This window comes from Alosa sapidissima, chromosome 17 (assembly GCF_018492685.1).
Source record: "Alosa sapidissima isolate fAloSap1 chromosome 17, fAloSap1.pri, whole genome shotgun sequence".
In the NCBI taxonomy this organism is placed as follows: domain Eukaryota; kingdom Metazoa; phylum Chordata; class Actinopteri; order Clupeiformes; family Clupeidae; genus Alosa; species Alosa sapidissima.
In genome coordinates, this window is record NC_055973.1 from 16121770 (window position 1) to 16139269 (window position 17500).

Here is a 17500-nt window from a genome sequence, read left to right on the forward strand (position 1 = left end):
AAGGGGGGGATACCGGCAGCAGTGTCCCCAGGGCAGATCCCTCCTCTGTGGGCTCGGGGGCGGCTGATCCTCCCCTTCCCACCTCCAGACGGACAGGCAGACAGCAGGCTCCACCGAGCGGGCTGATCAATGAGCCCCAGGTCCAGCACTGGCTGATCAGCCCAGCGCAGACACACAGGGGGGTGGGGTGGGGAAGGGGCAGAGCTCCAGAGCTGGCAGGCCTGCCTGGAGCCATGGCTGCTGGGGGAGAGGCCATGTGGCTGGGCCCATTCAGCCTCTAATCGCTGCCTCCCTCCCTCCACACCCACCTACCCAGCAACCCACTCCTACTGTACCTCCAGGGCAGAGCTGGAGTTCTGGCCGGCTGGTTGCTGACCCCACTGGCTTGATTGACCTTTTTTTTTAATAGAACTTGTTGTTAGACCAAATCTATATTTCAGAGAAAAGTGCACACACACACACACACACACACACACACACACACACACACACACACACACACAAACACACACACACACACACACACACACACAGTTTATCTTCTGTACACACACGCACACACACACACACACATAAACACACACTCATACACACACACACACACACACCCACCCACCCACACACACACACACACACACACACACACACACTCACATACACACACACATTCACACACATACACACACACACACACACTGCTCCTCTGTCGCTGGATCCTGTCTGTCTCTCAGCGTCTCTCCCACAGGCCCAGCGGTGCAGATCAAAGGCTTTTTACCTGAGTCAATACTGCCAGGGTCAATACTGCTTGCCTACGTGCAAAATTGATCTGGACAGGAGGCGAAGAATCAAACTGAGAAGAGATGAGAAACAAGGGGAGGAAAATACAGAAGGCGAGAGAAGAGTGGTGGCGAGGAGAGGTGAGGAGGATTTTAACATTAGCTTTTTATACCTAGCGACCTATACCTATGTGAAATATATGGCGCATTAGTCATGGAAAGATCCAAACATGGTTATGTTTCCCATCATTTCATAAACAGTCTGTGTAATCTGCAGTGTGTGGTGTTAGATACCACATAAATGTGCTTTGAGAAATGAGCTGCTTGACAGGCCAGTTAAAAGCCCTGCCGCATGTGCTGTTTGCTCAGAGTTGCTGATATGTAACTAGTCTGATAAACTTACACATGTGGACATCTAATCTCTCCCTGGAGACCAAATCAATAGACTGTCTCTGTCTCTCTCTCTCTCTCTCTCTCTCTCTCTCTCTCTCTCTCTCTTTTCTCGCTCTCCCCTCCTCTCTCTACCACTCTCAATCCGCCCTCTCTGGTTTACATAGAAGGCTATCCTCCCCTCACCTCGATCAAGTGAAATAAGCCCTTACTTGCAGCAGAAGGAGTTTGGTGGAGTTTTGCAGCATGTAGATGTGTGCACTAAGATGAACTGACACTCGTAGCTACGATGTATGAGTGAAATAACTTTTATTACAGTAACAAGCAGGTAGCTTTCAAATCAAGTGTTCTACCCACAATCCCCTGAGACTATGAATGTCATCTCCTGTGCATAGAAATTAGGGATGATTGCAAAGGCAACCATCACCATAATCTACACAGCATTGCAGCCAACAGACCTGAGACACGCCTGCTGTTCTGGTGGTCAGCCATTTTGAGCCATTTTTCCACCTCTGCGGTAACTCAAGCACATATTTTCTTTTATATTTCCACATAATTTTCTGCCCCTTTGAGGTCCGTGACTGGACGTGTTGAAATCATGAGGAAAAATTATATCATAATTGCCTTGGTTTTTATTGGGAAATAGATCTTGGTGGACCCACCCCCCTCCCACACACACACACATCTCCAGCGAAAGCTCAAACTGCGTATCGCAAGGTTAGCTCCCACAATGCCAAGGTGCTTTGGATGGACTGGGCGGGATCCATATCACACAGCCCATTGTGCTCCCCGCATCAATAACCAGAGGGGCGTTGAGAGACAATTCATTATGTGGAGGAGCACAGGGATCGCTTTCTTTTGTCCGTTGGGGAGAGGGGGCGATCCGGCTTCGCCCCCACATGGCCAGCCGTGAGATCTCCGTGGCCCTTTCCTTCTGACTGGACTCTCACTGGACACACGCAAAGTCAGCAAAACACACGCAAACATACACACACACACACACACACACACACACATGCAGGCTCCATACATGCATGTCCACACAAAACCAATGGATATATTTTTTCTTGCCACGTGCACTTTCACACATTTAAAGACACCGGTTTGTTAATATGACAAACAAATGGTTTGGTTTGTTCTGACAAGCACAGTGTCAGGTCGGTATTATGTTGTCATCAAAAATGGCAGCTTTGCCGTCCACACGGCAAAAGTTAACCAGCGATTAAAAAAAACACTCTGGAACTCGGTTTCAAAAAAGATCGGTTAAGGTCTCCTAAAACGGCGGGGTCGTGTGGACACAAGGCATAATCGATACAAATCTTTACCGGTTTTAAAAAAAACAGCGTTTTTTTACACACACACACACACACACACAAACACACACACACAGATAAATAAAATAGACAGTAAAGATATTACTGCCATTGTCCTTTTATAGTCAATGGTAAAGTCTGTTGGCAGAGACGATCACAACTTGATCCATCACAGTCAGATCAGCTCAGATCCGTTTGTTTATTTCCCTCTTTGTCATAAGTGAACTTTGTCACCATACCCATCTCCCCAGAGCATATTAGGAATGGCGCACACATTGAAAACATTCAATCAAATCCGTAAGGTTATGCCCAGTTCACAAACATAGTGTTTGGGTGTGGGTGTGCATAAGTGTCAGCGTGTGTGTATGAATTCATACATATATGTGTGTGTGTGTGTGTGTGTGTGTGTGTGTGTGTGTGTGTGTGTGTGTGTGTGTGTGTGTGTGTGTATACATGTACATGTATTGCTCCTCCCTTTAATGGATTGATAGTCCCCATAAATACCTTCATAAAGATAGCTGCATGACCATAACAGCTAGCAAACAAATGCTTATCACTCCAAAACAAATAATAAAATGCCATTCAGTCAAAGGCTACTCATATTGCACACACACACACACACACACACACACACACACACACACACACACACACACACACACAAACATACACACATGGATCAACATTGTATAGTTCTGCCAACTGAGTAATTAAAAAGATCAGTAATAGATTCATAGATTCACAATGAGGCTTTTATTTGTATGGAGGTATTCATTAAAAAGCCTTTCCATTTCCAGATACAATTACCCAGTCCTCTTGTGTATGTACACAGCTCCATCCATCACAGGGAGGGCATACAGTATTGATAGTCCCATCAGTGGTTCTGGCTCTGAGTTTACTGAGTGAAAGAGTTAGACAGTTGTAGTGGATATATGAATTCAATTGACTTATGACACAGCATGACTGAGAGGCCAGAGGGGTGACATTTTCCAGTGCTAATCCCAGTAGAGAGTAGTGTGGGGTCTATCTCTCAGAACACCCAGGATCAGGGTGCTAATCCAACAGTTTAGGGTGGAATTACGTAACACATTCATTCTCCATCTCATAATTTTTCCCTCTGTCTCTCTCTCTCTCTTTCTCTTTCTCTCTCCCTTTCTTTATCGCTCTCTCTCTCTTTCTCTCTCTCCCTCTCTCTGTGTGTGTGTGTGTGTGTATGTGTATGCGTGCGCCAGAGAAGGGAAAAAGAGTCTTTAGTGGGTAGTGGGTGCAGAGGAATGGGATAATTACAGGAAGTCAGATGCGACCAAAGAGTTTCCAAACCAGAGAAGGAGGGGAAAGGGCAATTCACAGAAAGGGAATCTGAGGAAGATGAAGTGTGTGTTTGTGTGTGTGTATGTGTGAGTATGTTATTGTTTGTGTACGTGCCTGTTTGTGTGTGTGTGTGTGTGTGTGTGTGTGTGTGTGTGTGTGTGTGTGTGTGTGTGTGTGTGTATTCTTCTGTATGTGCCTGTGCATGTTGGTCTGAGACACAAAATGTTTCATGTTTCAGTGCAGAATTGCTATGTAATGTATACCATGACTATTTCATACAAATGTTCACCACACATTACATATGTCTGTGTGTGTGTGTGTGTCTCAGAAAAGGAGAGAGAGAGTATAAAAATAGAGATTGATAAAACAGGCAAAAGCACACACACACTAACGTTTTCTTGCCACATGCAATTGCTTTTGGCTGCTGGCGTCAGGCTGGCTGAGTTCTCCTGTCCCAAAGCAGACTGACAGTGTGTATCTTCTGCGTGTGTTGCCCTGAGGCCTGAGACAGACACACACACACACACACACACACACACACACACACACACACACACACACTCCTCTGCCCACTTATGAGTGACAGGGCATCTTCTCATCTGTAATAATGTATAATAAAACAAACATGTTAATAGCCAGCCTGAATACACTAGAGGGGAAGTGGAGGATTGAAGGTGACACACTGCACCCACCAGTGGTTTGGTCTGTGACATGTGCACACAGACATTAAGATGTGCACGCACGGGTGAGTCCAGGTGATAGTGTAAGTTGCTGTAGGTGATGATGATGATGATGATGATGATGATGATGATGCAAGGAATAGGGGAAAGAGGGGAAATAGGAAGAGAGAGAAACGGACATACTAATGACGAGAGGTAGAAATAAAAAGGACGTGGTCCGTTCAGAACTTTCAGAAGAATAGTGCTTTAAGAACATACACTATAGTAAAGAATAGTGCTTTAAGAACATACACTATAGTGAAGAATGGTGCTTTAAGAACATACACTATAGTGAAGAATAGTGCCTTCAGAACATACACTATAGTGAAGAATGGTGCTTTAAGAACATACACTATAGTGAAGAATAGTGCTTTCAGAAGAATAGTGCTTTAAGAACATACACTATAGTGAAGAATAGTGCTTTCAGAAGAATAGTGCTTTCAGAGCATACACTATAGTGAAGAATGGTGCTTTCAGAACAAATACTACACACACACGCACACATATAGGGAGGGGGGGGGGGTGTAAGTACACTGGAAGACAGACTGGCTCCTCACTTTGAGAACGCTGACTCTTTAAAACAATAATTGAAGCCAATAAATGAATGGGTTCTCTCTCTCTCTCTCCCTCTCTCTCTCTTTCCCTTCTGTCTGTCTGTCAGCTGTAGTCCATATGATGTCTGGCCTCTCAGTGATCGGGTCTTTTTCTAAATCAATTTGAGCTTGAGTGCATGTTCAAAGAGCTCACATACTCACATTTAGATTGGGTTTGACTTCTGACCCAGAGGATCACAAATGAAATGACACTAAACAATATCCGTGTCAGGATTCATTTGGACACCAAAAGGAGAGATTTTCTACATGAAGGCAGTTAGTCACGCACAGTGACAGGTCCCTACACAGCACATTCTTTATACTCTCTCTCTCACACACACACACACACACACACACACACACACACACACACACATTCAGACTTAGACACTCATGCATGCACATCTTTCAATTTGTTTATTGCACACTATACAATTATCTTTGTCAAATGAAACAATTAAACTGTAAATGTAATAACATACATGTACAACCATGTTGTTACAGTGCAGTGTATAGATAATAAGAATCATTAATCATACTTGGCTGTGATGGACACAGTTGTGATCTGTTTGAATTAAGAACTATGTGACTGAAGTACTATTTAATGTACTAATAGCCAGTCACTCAGGATGGGGAAAGCACTGGCTCTTGTGCTGTTTGGTTTGGCTGTGAATCAGCAGCAACTAAAGCAGATGGAACAACACATGTGGGATTTCCTCAGGCTGAACACTACACTTGTGGATTTGTGGATCTCAAACAGAGAGAGAGAGAGAGAGAGAGAGAGAGGGAGAGAGAGATGTGCTGAAACCTACAGTACACACACACACACACACACACACACAAACACACACACACTTGGGTGCCTCCACACCCAAGCTATGTTCTCAAAATGTTCATGTTTGCAGATTGGTAGTTCAGAAGAAAGTGTTTGAACTCAATCAATGAACTGAATGCTGTGCAGCTCTTGTTACGCCACTCACACCAAACAACTTAGGCTACAGTACATGATTTTCAGAAACTAAAACATGACCACATAAAGTATTCTGAAAGAGTTCCTAACCGCCTCTTTAGAAAACATTTTTCCTTCTTGAATGTACTGTATAGACTGTGGCTGACAATAATAAGTTGTGAGACAGAGCTCCTGAATCTGAACTGCTATAGGGAGGGAAAGTAAAAACCAGCGCCCCAAGTGGTTGCGTTCCTATCGAAGAGCAGCTCCAATGTTAAGTCCCATAGACCTATTTTTAAAAAATATTGTGAAGCCAAATCAGCGAAGTTATCCACCAAAAATATTTTTCAGTGTGTATACAGTAATAATCTTATAACTGTGAAAATGTCAGGCCCTATTTTGCCTTATTTTAAAAAATCGAAATTGCTCCTTTTGTTTCATAAACGGACTACAAAAAAAGTCACGTGACTTTACCCTTCGACGTTACTCACAGTAGCATGGTTTGTTTCTTAGCCTGGTTAGCATTGACACTTAACACTTACTGCCAGCTCTTCATGTGAGTCGAAGCACAACACCAGTTATGCAGACATAAAGGTAATCACCACGCGGTTTACATCACGCTCCGTTATTACAAAAATATGTTAAGCAAATTGCCGCATTGATCAGTTAGAGATTAAGCGCCCAAACCTGTGACTTCACATGCAACTGTAGTTCGTTATCACCATGTTACTGTAAGACAAAAACTCAAAACAATTCAACTGATCCTAAAAATAAGGCATGACCACTAGAAGCAATAGAGGTGACCCCAGTGCCTAACATATGGAAGGCATTCAATAAAGATCTAAAAAAAAATCCCATCCCTCCGCTAAACTCTAGGAACGGAACCAGTAGGTGGAGATGAGATTACTTTCCCTCCCTATGATGTTGATGTTTGGGAACGGGACTATACCTCTTGGTAATAGTATAAGTCATTACACTGAGGCAGTTCATGTTTATAGTTCTTAACAGACGTTTTTGTTCAGAGCGATTTACAATGGGAACAATAAACATTGTCCTAACTTGTTATGACAAAAAACGAATGACACTTAATAACAAAAGTGTTATGTCATAAACGTTTATGACTTGTTTATGGCACGTTCATGACAGTGTCATGTCACTCTTATGTCGATACTGACAAGTAAAGTGTAACCCAATAAACATAAACATATGCAAACTGCTACTCTATCAGGGGAATTCATTTGTTAGATACAAGGTAAACAGATGAGTCTTTAGACACTTTTAAAGATCCCAAGCTATCGCTACAATGAGGTGCATTATCATTCCACCAACGAAGAATATAGTCTTGACGGTGACCTTTTAGTGTTGATGGAAGTCCAAGGTAGCAGACGGTCATCAGAGGACAGCTGTGGGCGAGAGGGGATGTACAGCTGGATCATGGAATTAAGATGGCAAGGCACAGATCCAGTAAGTTTAATAAAGGCCTAAGTGAGGGATTTGTATATAATTCTGCATGAGAAGTTGTGTAGCACATTGTGTCAGATAAGGTCTGATCTTCTGATTTTTTTGATTGTGAAGTAGACACACTGTAAATGTGAAACCTACAAGGTTTAACCCATTATAAGAATCTGGCCTATTATCAGTTCTATCAAATCAAATCTAGTGAAGTATGTGAAATGTCATCACCTCGGATGTGCGCTGACTACGTGAGAAGTGAGTAAATAACGATGACAGACCTACCCCTTGATGATTATTACGAAGATACAAAATTGTGACCTTAATAGTACCTTCAGGGAACATTCCCGAAAGGTTACAATTTTAAGGTTACTATACCTCAAGGGAAGGTTCTAGGACAGGGGTGGGCAAACTGCGGCCCGCCAAGGGGTGGGCAAACTGCGGCCCGCCAAGCACTTTTATCCGGCCCGCCGAGCATTTCATTTGGTTATCAGGCTGCTCGCTATTTTTTTCCTGCGATAGAGGTGACGTTGGTTAGCTTTACTGCAAACTGCTTTTCACCCCCTTAGAGAACGTTTACAATGTCAATGTCAAAACATCATGTTAAACGAAATTAACTCTTAGTTATCTCCTTTGCAGCAGATCTAACGTGAACATTATGCAATCCATTTAATTGGGAACGCGTCTTTTTAAAGGAAATCATGAAGGCAACAGTAGGTCCCACTACTGACCATTTAAAAACTGTGAGAGGGCCCAGCCGTAGATACAGCACTAGCCATAGCGGAGCAGGCAGAAGATCATTGAGAAATAAACGTGAATTAAAGCGACTGTCTTAAAGCGACAGTGGACAATTTATACATTATACATAAAATTAGCAGTATTTTTAAGCAATTCATATTTTAAAAGAAATATAAAAGCTATAATATTTTTTTTTATGTGTGTGTAGTGGGGGGGGGGGGGGGCTGTTGTGCGGCCCGCCGGCCAATTTTTAGGAACATTCGATAAAGGTTACAAAATCTAAACATAATATAACCTTCTGAGAACACAAAGATCCGCTGCAGATTACAGAAAACAACTTTAAGAAAACGTTCTAGGAACGTTGGCTGAAGGTTACACACATTGAAACCTTTATGTGCCTGAAGCGCATCCAAGACAGAGAGCATCCTGGTCTGTTTTGCTAAATCAACCAATCAGTTTTCAGTGTAGGTGGGCTTATATCTCTTTTCTCCCGAACTTAATCAGTTTAGTCAGTGTATCTAGGAACAGGAGCGTCATGGCAGAGTCAGTGCCCCTCAAAAAGGAACATTTAAGACCCATTTCACATCAGACTACACAAAAGTGTACCCAATTGTTTCATGAGAGTAAAACATAATGATAAGTCTTGCACAGTGACTTTAGCATTGCTCACGGCGGGTTAAATGATTGCAAAAGACTTGTTGAGGTGAGTTTAACAAGTGTAATTTCATTTGCATATTACTCAGGCCTATATTAGTTGTCAGGGCTACATGAAAAGGCCTAACTACCAAAATCTACATATTTTACTAATACAATTTCTATCAATAGGCCTTCCTTATTTGGTGTACTTACTAGACATTATTGAACAAACATCTGAATTTCAGTATCTAAGTAGGTTAGGTTGGGATGTCTGCTATACATTGTTGACATTACTGTTAAAATGCACTTCCAGTATAGTGAGTATTGACAAAACCGATTATCATTTTTATGTTGAGGCGGTGGGGGTGTTGTCGGCAGCTGCTGAAAGTTACTAATAAAGTAACTTGTAATCTAACTTAGTTACTTTTAAAATCAAGTAATCAGTACTGAGCGTAAATGCGTAAAGTTACACTGCAAAATATATGTGTTGTGTGTGTAGAACATTCCCCAAAACAACAAAAAACAGTGCAGTGTCTGTGCTGTGTGAGAGGCAATTCTAATCGCCTTACAGAATTGTGGAAAATAGAAGGGAATGGAATGCCAAGCTATCTTATCCCTGTGGCGATGTGTCGCTATGGCATTGCCATTATGATGTCACCAGAGGCCTTGGAGGGCCAGATTAGCGTCTGTTGTGAAATGTTTACAGCAGGCTACATCCCCTAAATGGATCCTGTCTATCTGCGGATAAGACTTTATGGCTTTTTATGGGAGAAAGATGGACTGACGCAATAGCACCAATGCGTTTTCGACGTCCAATGGAAGTTAATGACAGAAGAGGGCTGACACAGTTCTTACCAGATTTAGTTCACAAATCAAAAGCATAGGTGATTTCAGGTGCTTTGGCTTGGACAAGGGGTTGCTACACCCTACAATATAGACTAGAATAAAGAATAAAGAAATAGTCTTTCTCTCCCTCTGTGTGTCTGTCCTTTTGTGTGATGGTTTTATCCTTTCTTTTCTCTTTATCATTCTCTGCATCTGTCTCTCTCTCTCTCTCTCTCTCTCTCTCTCTCTCTCTCTCTCTCTCTCTCTCTCTCTGTGCAGGCGCGCGGGAACCTATTTTTGACCAGGGGTGCTGAATAACAAAAATAATGGATGTCCGACGATTCCCCCCCCCGGGAATTTTTCTGATTTTGACTGCTAAATACGTCATTTTAGTGCGGTGTGCGGGTGATAGCGAGAAGTTTTAGAAAAGTCCTGGGCAGCCACAAATTCCAATGTTCTGCGACAGCACTCCGAGTCCACTGCGCCCACCCTAACCCCACAGGAGCGCACTTGACATCATTAGCCTATTTCAGTATAGCTAAGGAAAATTACTTTTCTGATCGTCAAAACCACACCAGAGATGTTAGGCTTTAAATATAGGCTAATAATCAGGCTGCAATGATCTCGCAAATAATTTCTGAATAGCCTAAAATGTGTCGTTTCCACAGCAAGTATGTGTCCTAATAGCGTCCTTAGCGACTAGGATAGTGAAATGATTTCACTAGCTATACATTTATTCATTTTGCAAAACTGTAAAACACAATTAAAGTTTCTTTCAGCTTATCCATGCTTTTTTTGAACGTGTAAATCGCATAGAATATGTAGGCCTATGTCAACCGTAGGCCTACACACTTGATCGCTATCACATAGCTGAAACCACGCTACGGTTCTTACAGTAACTGACTCACGTTCACGTTGATCTCTATAACTGTTAATTTTTAGTAGCCTATATTCGAACCTATCCATAACCCTTTTTTGCTATTTGACTCATCATTTCACATACAAAAATATAAATAATGTCAGACAGGGAATTAGTAATTATTTAAATATATATATATATATAATATTTTTTAAAAATCTATCTCCTGCCAGCAGGGGGTGCTGCAGCACCCTCAGCACCCCCCTTCCCGCGCCCTTGTCTCTGTGTGTGTGTGTGTGTGTGTGTGTGTGTGTGAGAGAGAGAGAGAGAGAGAGAGAGAGAGAGAGAGAGAGCACTTAACTTAAGTGCTCTCCTAACACACTAATGCAGAGGTATTTTGGGTGTTTAAAGAAGACTCTCTCATGGTTAATGAACTCAGGTCATGTAAATATTTACACTCAAACCTAAACGATACCCAGTCACTGCAAACATGTGCTCTGTCTTCTTCCATCTATTCTCTTTCTGTCTCCCCACCAACAGAGAGCTAGCTCGCTATTCCCTCCCCCTCTCTCCCGTGCAAACTCTCCTAAACGCGCATTTGTCGGTGATTGACTGGAACAGTTTGTTATGTTTTTATGGTCCAGGTTGGACCAAGTTGTTTTGTTGCCATTTTTAGAGCCTGGGCTGTCCACAGAGACCATATTTTTTTTTACAGTGTATTCAGGGCACAGGCAGCTAGCGGTTGGTGAGGGGATGTTTGCTGTATGTGACAAAAAATGTTTTATCTTAGAAACCGCATAACATCGCTTAGAGCACCTTTACTAAACTAAACTAATTAAACCCATTTAGTACAGTAACACTGGTGATGAACTAACAAGTCTGTGCCATTGTATTAGTTACCATGAGAACCATTCACTACACACACACTAGACCAACTCACCGATCCACTATGTGGTCGTGTACGTCATATGTAATGCACAAGAGATTATACCAATTTATTGTGAATTGACTCTGACTATGGGTCTTGCTGGCATAACCCTGGTCTTAGATATATGGCATAGTATGTTTGTGATATTTCATAATCATGATGTGATAAATAGTTTTGTTAAGGCAGCAGTAAGGCGGAGTACCAAAGTATCTAATGAAAATGCATGCAAAAACATCGCAAACACATCCACCAACCCAACTGGTACTGATGAAGGGCCTGTCACTCATGTCTTTTGGGAATATATTTGTGAATGCCAAGCTGTTGTAGTTTTTTTAAACATTTTTACAGGGTGGTCCGACCCAGACCACAGAGCTGCATAATGCACAGCCCAAGTGGTTACTTGGAAAGACAGGTGTGTTTATCTGTTCTAAACATGATCAAATACCATTAGACATTCTTTGGTAACACTTTACTTGATGGGTGAGTTCATAACACATTCATAGCAGCTGTCATAAACTGCACATAAAGCATTCATGACTGTTTCATGAGACATGACTCAACATTCATACCAAACCTTTTATGAATATGGAAGACAGAACGATGACAACTTGTCAAAATAAAAGTCGCAAAGCAGCATTGCCGTTTTTCTCTCCAGCCTTATGTAAATATTTCATGAATATCTTATGATGTCTACATCGAATGTCACTTTACTATACAAGTTGTGAAGTATTCATAATTACTGAATTTAACACTGGGAGGTAAACTAGCCTACATTCAGCTGACCCGTATTTGTGTAACCTGAAACGGTTGGACATTCCCAGTAGCAAAAGATGAGAAATCATCTGCAAAGGTATCAAAACAAAATAATAAAATTTGTATCATAAAATATTTTTATGAAACAAAAATTATTTGCTTGACCATGTTCTGTCTTTTTGGCACTGGAGTAGCCCATTGACTCAAATGTGACGTGATCAGGTAAGAGGTTTGGAACAAAAACGGCAATGCTGCATTGCAATTGTTGGACTTTTATTTTGACACATTTTTGTCGTTCTGTCTTTGACATTCATGAAAGGTTTGGTATGAATGTTGAGTCATGTCTCATGAAACAGTCATGAATGCTTTATGTGCAGTTTATGACGGCTGCTATGAATGTGTTATGAACTCACCCGTCAAGTAAAGTGTTACCCATTCTTTTGTAGTATTACTAGTACAAACATGTTTTGGCCGAGAGTTCTTTTGCAAGTAGGGCAGTTTTGTATTTTGCATTTAATTTGTGAATTTTTATTTGATATTTCTTTTTGAACATACATTCTTCTTCTCTGTAAATCATGTTCAATTACTGATTCCTAAAATAAGAATCTGCAGCATGGCCTAGGCATTTTGTGACAGACATAGTCTAAGAGAGAGCGAGAGAGAGAGAGAGAGAGAGAGAGAGAGAGAGAGAGAGAGAGAGAGAGAGAGAGTCTGGAAGAAATAGTGAAAAAGAGTGAGGGGGGGTTGAATTGGGGTATAGGGCTATGGCATGTGATGCTTATCAATGGAATAGGATTACAGTGGCGGGACAGAGGTGACTGTGGCCCTCACACACACACACACACACACACACACACACACACACACACACATAGACCCTCTCTGTTCCTCTGGGGTCTCCCTGCATGTGTCCTCTCTTGCTAGTACACTCACAGAGAAACAGGAATCTCCAGCAACTGCTGCTTCCAATCTAGTCCCTCAAAACCGCATTTTATAAACACACATACACACACTGAGAGAGAGAGAGAGAGAGAGAGAGAAAGAAAGAGAGAGAGAGAGAGAGAGAGAGAGAGAGAGAGAGAGAGGAACTACATGTTGGGGCCAGTCCGGACGCCCAGTAGCCAGAGAGGCTTCCTCTCTCCTCAGAGGCCAGTCTTATCTCCATACCCATCAGCCCCTTCTTCAAAGGCCCTATCTTCAGGAAGGGGTTGGGGGATAGCTGGGATTGGAATGTATGTGACTGTGTGCATGTTTGTGTGTGTGTGTGTGTGTGTGTGTGTGTGTGTGTGTGTGTGTGTGTGTGTGTGTGTGTGTGTGTGTGTATTTGTCTGTGTCTGTGCTTATGTGCATGTATGACTTGAGTGTCTGTTGTGTTGCGAGGGGGTCAAAACACAAACATAGAAGGCTGTTTTACACACACACACACGCGCACACACACACACACACACACACACACACACATACACACACAGAGAGAGAGAGAGAGAGAGAGGGAGAGAGACTCATACTCACACATGCTTCATTTCAGGCAGCATCCACACTTTTGTAAAGTGTATTCAATTCATTTTCATTCCATTTCCTGGCCTCTCTGAGCTTAATGACCATGGCTCCAGCCAGGCCTTCTCCTACCTTCCCAACGGCTTCAAAGCTCTGTCTGCCCCCCCCCCCGCTCTATTTCTCTCTCTCTCTCTCTCTCTCTCTCTCTCTCTCTCTCTCTCTCTCTCTCTCTGACTGTGAAAAGTACTGACTGTGTAGCCTGTTTGTCTGTCAGGTCTGTGGCCTGCGCACTCTTTACAACATCACTCCCATCAGATGTTGCTAAAATGGAAAATTCCCACTTTTAATGTCCGCGGCACCTCTTCCATTGCACATTTGGACGGGCGGGCATGTCGTGGATGGGTGACGTTTACCTACTGCCTCCGCAACCCAAAATAGAGTGGGAGAAAATGTCTCTCATTCCTCGGCTGTTACTCACCGCTAGCAGCGCCAACCACCGGGGCTTTAATATCAGTTGGCAGCGGAGAGTGTGGCGGCAGCGGCGGCGGCGGCGTGGTGGTGGTGGTGGTGGAGCGCAGCCGGCCAGCCGGGGCAGGAGCGGGATCTGTCGCCACTGTGGGCCAGACCCGGGCGGTTGAGCCTGGGCCTCGCACGCCCCAGCGCTGCAGCACGATTGGCCAGAGATAAGAGCAGAATGGAGAGCGAGATTAGATACAAGAGTGCAAACACTGAGACGGGGCCTCGGAATCTTGGCACGCCAGGCAATTACGAGTTGCATTATCACAATGTCAGAGAGGGGAGGGGGGGGGGGGGGGGGGGGGGCAGAAAAAATGCTAGAGGAAAAAAAATGACGGGGTTGAAGTGTGGAGGCCGGAAGACATGGCGGGTCGGGGGGTGGCTAATGACTGCGTTATCTGTCTCTAGTTTCACTCTGATTAGGAGGTGGAGGGCACAATAAAGCCAACATCCTCCCCCCCTACTTTCATAAAGTCTGCATTCCAAAGATGTCGTCATTGCTGTTTAAGGACACACATACTCTCCCATGGCAGCTCCCCGCACCAAAGAACTTATTATGAGATGGGGTTTTATGGGTCACTGTGAAAGCTAAATTAATTCATTAATTAATTCATTCATTCATTCATTCATTCATTATTTCACTCATTTGTTTGTTCATTCATGGGATTTTATCATTCCTGATAGTTTGGGAATCATCCTTGGAAAGGTCTTCCACTCCCTGCATCTGAATTCATCTAGCCCCGTATTCACAAAGCATTTTATCTTACCACTAGGAGTACTCCTAAATCGTACTAAAAGATTTTAGCTAGGATTTTTCTCTTAAAAGGTATCCACAAAGACTTTCAGACCTACTCTTAGTAAGGAAAAATGACAGCTCCTAAACTAAGAGTGAGTCTTCGTTGCTATGATGGTATTACTCATGCACAAGCTTGACTGAAGTGACCACCTTGATTGGCTGATGATTGTAACGCGGGAATGATTCCAAACACCTCCCCTACGATGATGAGTGACAGGTGACAGGAGAATGCGTGCGCTACACAAGTAGTGCGAAGGACGGAAGATGATGAATAACTGAATAAATAGCCTAAATGAATAAAAAGTAAGGCTAAACAAATAGCCTAGTAGCCTAATGAAACATACGGATTGATGCAGTATCTTTGCAACATTTTTAAATTAATTTGTCACCATATACCTACGCCTACGTTTGCAAAGAGAAGAACACTTTAATTAGATTCACAATGAAACATTTAGTTTGCATTTTTACATTGTTCTTTTGGTTGTTGTCGGTGGCGTTATTGCATTCCTTAGTTATGCCTACAATGCACAATTGTTCCCTCACGATTGGAAGCTCCTGTAGCCGCATACAGTATGCATTTCAAAACATTGCGACGTGAAATGCCACAAAAAACGGTTTGTGAATAGGTTAGGAGTCCTCTCGACTTCTTTTAAGCTGTCCCAGATTTAGGTGCTATTTTTAGGGCTAAAATGCTTCGTGAATTACTCTTAGTCAAAGAAATTAGGAGTCCTAAACTTACGAGTGACATGCCCATTATTTTTAGGAGTTTCTCCTAAATTCGCCGGTTAGGAGCTACTTTTAGCCTTACTGTAAAATTCTTTGACAATACGGCCCCTGATCTCTAAATTCGGTAGTTGGTTCAGCATTTGGTTTCTATCTAAATCCACTACTGTACATGTCCATTACAAATAAATTCTTACATAAGAATACAACTCAACAGGGATTTAAAGTCTGAGACTGCATTTACCATTATGATCCAAATAAAATATTCTGTTGGTAGACTTTAGAAAGTAAAACAAGTTTACTCAATGAGAATGAGGGATATACCCAGTCATGTTTCTTTTGGTGGAAGTCCACAGTGCAGCATTTCAAGGAATATTAGAAGGAGCCCTTCCACTTGGCATGCATCTAAAAGGCTTCTTATCTGTGTTGGTGGTGGTGGTGGTGGTGGTGGCAGCGGAGGTCGGTGTTGATGTCCGGCAGGATGTGGAAGAGTGGCCCCGGGTCTGTTTCTGTCTCGCCACCTCCTTAGACAGCCAAGGAGCCTGGCCCAGTCAAAGAGCTCCGTCTGCAGTGCACAGGTCATCTGGTATCTATTTAGAGAATATGTGTGTGCGTATGTGTGTGTGTGTGTGTGTGTGTGTGTGTGTGAGTGAGTAAGTGTGTATGAGTGGAGGTTTGAGACTATGTGTGGATGGTGGGAAAAGATGTATTCATATGAGTGGTGGAGATTGCAAGCATGGATGGATTTCTGAGTTTGGCCATGTGTTTGTGTATAGGGTTGGGAGTGAGCGAATGCAGGTATGCATACTGTATATACGTGTGTGTGTGAGTGTGTGTGTGTGTGTGTGTGCGTGTCTTTCTGTGTCTCTGTGTGTGTGTGTGTGTGTGTGTGTGTGTGTGTGTGTGTGTGTGTGTGTGTGTGTGTGTGTGTGTGTGTGTGTGCGTGTCTTTCGGTATCTCTGTGTGTGTGTGTGTGTCTGTGTGTGTGTGTGTGTGTGTGTGTGTGTGTGTGTGTGTGTGTGTGTGTGTGTGTGTGTCTTTCTGTGTCTCTGTGTGCGTGTGTGTGTCTGAGACAGAGGGTAGGGGGGTGAGTGTGTCAGTATGTGTGAGTGGGAGTGATCAGGCTGTTCCAGTCATTAAGCAGCATTAGGCCTGACCTCCATGGTCCCGGGGAAGTGGCCCTGTGCACCTCTCCCTCTCCCTGCCCACCCCCCTCTGATAGCGTGAGCCATTTTCTGCCTCATCTGTCCTCCCATCATTCTAGCACCTAAAAGGTCAAAGGTCATCAGAAGGGTGAGACACCCTGCTAAAAACAGGAAGTGAGAGAGAGAGAGGAAGAAACTGACAAACCAGAGTATAAATGTGAATCGGGAAAAACATGCTTGTATTTTCTTTTCTTTTCTTTGTTCCATTTTTGGTAGGGGTACATTTACACAAAGATTTATGGAAAACGTGAGGTTTCCGAACATAAACACTGCAGTTAAATGTGTATGTTTCTTGCACCCTTCCTCTCTCCCTCTCTCCCTTTCTCTGTGTCTCTGTGTGTGTGTGTGTGTGTGTGTGTGTGTGTGTGTGTGTGTGTGTGTTTTTGTGTGTGTGTGTATGTGTGGTTGTGCTTGTGTGTGTGTGTGTGTGTGTGTGTGTTTGTGTGTGTGTGTATGTGTGGTTGTGCTTGTGTGTGCGTGAGGTTTATTTGTGGCATGGTCTCGGGATGTGTTTGTGGCAT

At 43.1% G+C, this 17500-nt stretch overlaps 1 long non-coding RNA gene across 1 annotated transcript in view; it reads left to right on the plus strand.

Moving 5' to 3' along the window:
- The window catches only part of LOC121688670, a 31939-nt gene extending 31533 nt beyond the window's left edge, over positions 1-406 (plus strand). Inside the window, exon 5 of the long non-coding RNA XR_006024654.1 lies at positions 1-406. This exon is cut by the window's left edge and continues 62 nt beyond it. This is a non-coding gene — a long non-coding RNA (uncharacterized LOC121688670).
- Positions 407-17500: the final 17094 nt, after the last annotated feature.